This window comes from Nycticebus coucang, chromosome 4 (assembly GCF_027406575.1).
Source record: "Nycticebus coucang isolate mNycCou1 chromosome 4, mNycCou1.pri, whole genome shotgun sequence".
In the NCBI taxonomy this organism is placed as follows: domain Eukaryota; kingdom Metazoa; phylum Chordata; class Mammalia; order Primates; family Lorisidae; genus Nycticebus; species Nycticebus coucang.
In genome coordinates, this window is record NC_069783.1 from 10,487,455 (window position 1) to 10,493,454 (window position 6,000).

Genomic DNA, 6,000 nt, shown 5'->3' on the forward strand with positions numbered 1-6,000 from the left:
CAAGTGCTGACAGGGCTTTGGCAGGGAGGCAGGCTGGGATCTGTTACTACTAATCTGTAAATCCAGCTTTCAAAACTGATCCTCACAGGAGGCCTGGGGGAGGCTTGGAATATTTTGTGGGTCAATTTCAGGAACAAACAAAAGAGTGTATTGTGGAAAGGAGGAAGGATATGTCAGCTGAAACCACTTAAAGGGACATTCTTCAGGTCTCTGCTCAAATGTCCCCTCTCCAGGAAGGCTTTACCTGACAGGCGCCACATTCCTGAATGATTTTCCCAAGTTAGATATTTTATAGATCAACCATCTGAATCCTCTCCCAAGGTGGGTAGAAGCTTCCTGAGGGTAGGGGCCCTGCTTGTCCTTGTTTACTACTCTGCTGAGATTCTGGCACCTGGGGAGGAGGTGTTTTTCTATAAATATTTGTTGACTGGTTGATTAAGGCATAAATAAGTAATTGGATTAATAAATGAGCAGAGAAGATGGTGAGCATTATTGTGAAACCATCGTGAGAGGAAGGAGCCCAGTGTTGGGAAGTATGTAGATGAGATTCTAAGCTCACTGGATATATGACTCTAAATCTCCTAACTTTCAGTTCCTAGGCTGTAAAACTCTATTTCACAGAATTATTATGAAGATGAAATGATAGAGCAATCCAGGTTGATTACCATCTGCAGTGACGGGCGTGAAGGCTGACACAGGGGAGCACTGACAACCCTAGTGCCACTCTCTCCCCTCTGGACACATAAGCTCCTCCCCCACCCCACTGCAGCCACATGCACACTTTGTGGTCATCAGATTCAACTCAGCATTCATTTTTAGTATCAAATTCTAAAGTATAGAGGATTTGGAGATCAATAAAGTTCAGATTCTTTCCTCAAAATATTCATCATACCGTTTGCTTAGAAACATAAAAATCAAGTTTGTGATTGAATGACAAGAAGATGGAGTAACATCTCTCTCCTTTTTGTGATTTTTTTATTGATACATAATATTTATAGATATTTATGGGGAACATCTGATATTTTGTGACATGCATAGAATGTGTAATGATCATGTCAGGGTAGTTAGGATGTCCATCACTGTGAGTATTTACCATTTCTATATGTTGGGAGCATTTTAGGTCCTCTCTCGCTATTTTAAATTATACAATACATTGTTGCTAACTACAGTCACCCTGCACTGCTACCAAACATTAGAATTTATTCTTCTATCTCACTGTATTTTGTACCGATTGACCGACCGTTTTTCATCTTCCCTTCACCCCCACATCCCCTTCCAAGCCTCTGGTATCTATCATTCCACTTTCTACCTCCATGAGATCCATGTTTGCAGCTCCCACATATAAGTGAGAATATGTGATATTTGTCTTTCTGTGCCTGACATATTTCACTTAACAAAATTATCTCCACTTCCATCCATATTGTTGCAAATGACAGGATTTCATTTTGTAATGGCTGAATAGTATTCTATTGTGTATACATACCACATTCCACATTTTCTTTTTCTTTTTTTCTTTGCAGTTGTTGGCCGGGGCTGGGTTTGAACCTGCCACCTCTGGTATATGGGGCCAGTGCTCCATTCCTTTGAGCCACAGGTGCCACCCTCCACATTTTCTTTCTCCATTCAACTGTTGACGGACATTTAGGTTAATTCCATATCTTTACTTTGTGAATAGTGCTGTAATGACCGTGGATATGCAGGTATTTTTTTTTTTTTTGTAGAGACAGAGTTTCACTTTATTGCCCTCGGTAGAGTGCCGTGGCGTCACAAGCTCACAGCAACCTCCAACTCCTGGGCTTCGGCGATTCTCCTGTCTCAGGCAGGTATCTTTTTGATATACTGATTCCTTTACCTTTGGGTAAAGACCTTGTAGTGGCATTGCTGGATTGCGTAGTAGCTCTACTTTTGGCATTTTAAGAAATCCTCACACTGTTTTCAGTTGTGGCTGTACTAATTTACATTCTCACAGAGAATATATAAGAATCCCCCCTTCTCTATATCCTCACCGTTGTCTATTATTTTTTTTTGTCCTTTGAATAACAACTATTCTAATTAGAGTCAGATGATATCTCATTGTGGCTTTGATTTGCATTTCCCTGTAGTGATAGTAAGCATTTTTTATATGCCTGTTGACCATTTGTATGTCTACGTTAGAGAAATGTTAACTCATACGCTTTGTCTACCTTTTCACGGGATTATCTTTTCTTTCTTTCTTTTTTTTTTTTTTTTTTGTAGAGACAGAGTCTCACTTTATGGCCCTCGTACAGTGCCGTGGCATCACACAGCTCACAGCAACCTCCAACTCCTGGGCTTAAGCGATTCTCTTGCCTCAGCCTCCCGAGTAGCTGGGACTACAGGCGCCCACCACAACGCCTGGCTATATCTTTTTTTTTTTTAATGTTGAGTTGCTTGAATATGTTTTGAATAATAGTCCCTTGTTAGGTGCATAGTTTGCAAATATTTTCTCTCATTCAACAGGTTGTCTCTTTACTCTGTTAATTATTTACTTTACTGAAGCTTTTTAGTTTCATAAAGTCTTATTTGTCTACTTTTGTTTTTATTGTTTGTACTTTTGAGGTCCTGGCCATAGAAATGTCTAGACCATTGGCCTGAAACGTTTCCCTGCGTTTTCTTCTAGTAGTTTTGGGCCTTATGTTTAAATCTTTAATCCATCTTGAATTGACTTTTGAATATGACAGGAGAGAGGAGGCCAGTTTTTTCCTTCTGCATATGGATATCTACATTTCCTAGCATCATTTATTGAAAGGGGTGTCTTTTTGCCAATGTTTGTTCTTGGTGCCTTTTATCAAATGCTTTTCCTGTGTCTATTGAAATGATCACATTGTTTTTGTTCTTGATTCTTTTGATGTCACTTATCACGTTTATTGATTTGTGTATGTCAAATCATACTTGCATCTATGGAATAAATCCCACTTGATCGTGGTGTGTTACCTTTTCCTGAACTGCTAGATTTGGTTTGCCAGTATCATGTTGAGAATTTTTATGTCTATGTTCATCAGGGATATTAGTTTGTAGTTTTCTGTTTTTGTTACATCCTTGTTTGGTTTTGGAATCAGGGTAATGTTGGCATCATAGAATGAGTGAGGGAGAATTTCTTCTTCTCCAGTTTTTTTTTGGAATAGTTTGGAAAATTAGTGTTAATTCTTCCTTATAAGTTTGGTAGAATTTTGTGACCATGTGGTTCTGACTTTTCTTTGTTAGGAGACTTGGTATTACTGAGTGAATCTCATTACTCATTATTGATTTGATCAAGTTTTTCATTTATTTCTAATTTAATCTTGGTAGGTTGTACGTGTACAGGAATTTATCCATTTCTTCTAAGTTTTCCAATGTGTTAATGTATCATTGTTCACAATAGTCTCTGCTGATATTTTACATTTCTGTAGTATCAGTTGTAAAGTCTCCTTTTCCATTTCTGATTTTATTTGGGTTTTTTCTATTTTTTTCTTGGTTAGTCTAGTTAGCAATTTATCTATTTTGTTTATCTTTTAAAAAACCATTTTTTCATTGATCCTTTGTATTATTTTCTTAGTCTCAATTTCATTTAGTTCTATTCTGATATTTATTATTTGTTTATTTCTATTAATTTGGGATTGGGTTTATTCTTGCTCTTTTAGTTTCTTAAGGTGTATCATTAGATTGTTTACTTGAAATATTTCCACATGAAATATTTGGTATGTTGTGTTTAGATTTTCCTTTGTTTTATGAAATTTTTTCATTTCCTCCTTAATTTCTTCCTTGACACAGGGGTCATTCATGAGCTTCTTGCTTAACTTTCATATTTTATACACTTTGAAAAGTTCATCTAGTTATTGATTACTAGTATCATTCTGCTGTGGCCTGAGAATATGCTTGATATCATTTAGAATTATAGAAAGTTTGTTGAGACCTGTTTTTTGTCCTACAATATTGTCTGGAGGATGTTTCATGTGGTGATAAAAAGAATGTGTGTTCTGTAGCTGTTGGATAAAATGTTCTGTAAATATTAGGTCTGTTTGGTCTAATGTGCAATTTAAATGCAATGTTTGTTTGTTAGTTTTTTGTATAGATGATCTTTCTATGCTGAGTAGAGTATTAAAGTCCCCAATAGTTATCGTATTGGAATCTGTCTCTTACTTTATATTAAATAATATTTGCTTTACCTATCTGGGTACCATGGTGTTGGGTGCATATATGTTTGAAATTGTTTTATTCTCTTACTGAATTGATTCTTTTATCATTATATAATTATCTTCTTTGTCTCTTTTTACTATTTTTAGCTTATAGTTTGTTTCATCCGATATAAGTATAGTTACTAATGTTCACTTTTGGTTTCTGTTTGCATGGAATATCTTTTTTTATCCCTTTGCTTCTAGTCTATATGAGTCTCTACAGATGACATGAGGTTTTTATAGGCAGCATATACTTCGGTTAATTTTTTTTTTTTTTAATCCATTCTTCAGTCTGTATCTTTTAAGTGGAAAGTTTAATCCATTTATATTCAAGGGTATTATCGATAGGTGAGGAATTATTCCTGTTATTTTATTAACTGATGACTGGTTGTTTTATAGATCCTTTGTTCCCTTCTTTCTCTCTTATTGTTTATTATTGTAGTTTGGTAGTTATCTGTAGTGGTAATGTTTGAGTTCTTTCTCTTCCTTATTTGTGTGTTTGTTCTACTAGTGTATGATTTACTTTGTGTCTTCATGACAATAGATACCATCCATTTGTTTCCAAATGTAGGGCTCTCTTGATTGTTTTTTGTAGGACTAGTCTGGTGGTGATGAATTCCCTTAGCTTCTGTTTGTCTAGGACAGACTACTTCTTCATTTATGAAGAATAACTTTTCTGGGTATACTATTCTTGGCTTAGGTTATTTCAAAAGACCTTTTTTCAACTTCCGAAATTCCTTTTTCTCTCTGATTTAATCTATTGGTTGAACGTTTCAAATGTATTTTGTATTTCATCAATGAATCCTTTGGTTCCAGAATTTTGATTTGGTTCTTTTGTTATTTATCTCTTATAAATTTCTCATTCAAATCCTGAATTGTTTTTCTAATTTCTTTGTATTTGATTTTCTAAGTTCTCTGGTATCTCATAAAATATTTTTATTTTCAATTCTTCCATCTGATATTTCATAAATTCCCTTTTCATTGAATCTGTGACTGGAGAATTATTGCATTCCTTTGGAGGTGTTGTATTTCCTTACTTTTTCATGTTTCTTGTGTCCTTAAATTGATATCTGCACATCTGATGTAATAGCAACTTCTTCTAATTTTTTCCAATTTGCTATACTTTGGGAAGAATTTTTCCTGAGAAAGTATTTATGATTTTGATCAGGAAGGGCACTTTGGCTTTGATTTTGTGTATGCAGTAGTGTAGACTCTGTATGCTTTCTTTGGCTATCAATGGTATTAGTAGTGTCTGTGATTTTCTTTGTTGCTTAGGGTATGACTGTTAGTGGAAGCTGTGGTGAAGTTTGCTGGAGATGCAGACCTTGGCTGGGCCAGTCCTCAGTCCCCAGTAGCGGCAGCAAAAAGGATGCCTATCTTTGGGCTCCAGAGTGGTACATGCTGGCACAGGTATTAACAAGTCCAGGCAGACTTATTCTTGGGTCCATAAGTGCCTTGCCGGGGTTCTGGCAGTGGCAGTAGAGGGCTGCATGGGGAGGCAGGTCCTTTGGCCCCTGGGTAGATAGTGTGGTATGAGTGAGGTGTAGTTGTAGGACAAAGCAGGCTGTACTGGTGTTGATGATGGTAACAGTGGACTGGATGGATCAGTTCTTTGGCCCATAGGTGGTGCATGCAGATGGTACCAGGTGTGATGGTAGTGGCAGACTGAGTGGGTCATTCCTCAGGTGCCAATGGTGGTGTGGACAGAGTAGAGTAATCTCCAGGCCACTCAACAGCATGTTTAGTCACTGGGCAGGGTGGAGCTGGGCTAGATATGTCTGTCCCCATGCTTTTCACTGGTGTATGTAGGTGCTGGTTGGGGTAGGTA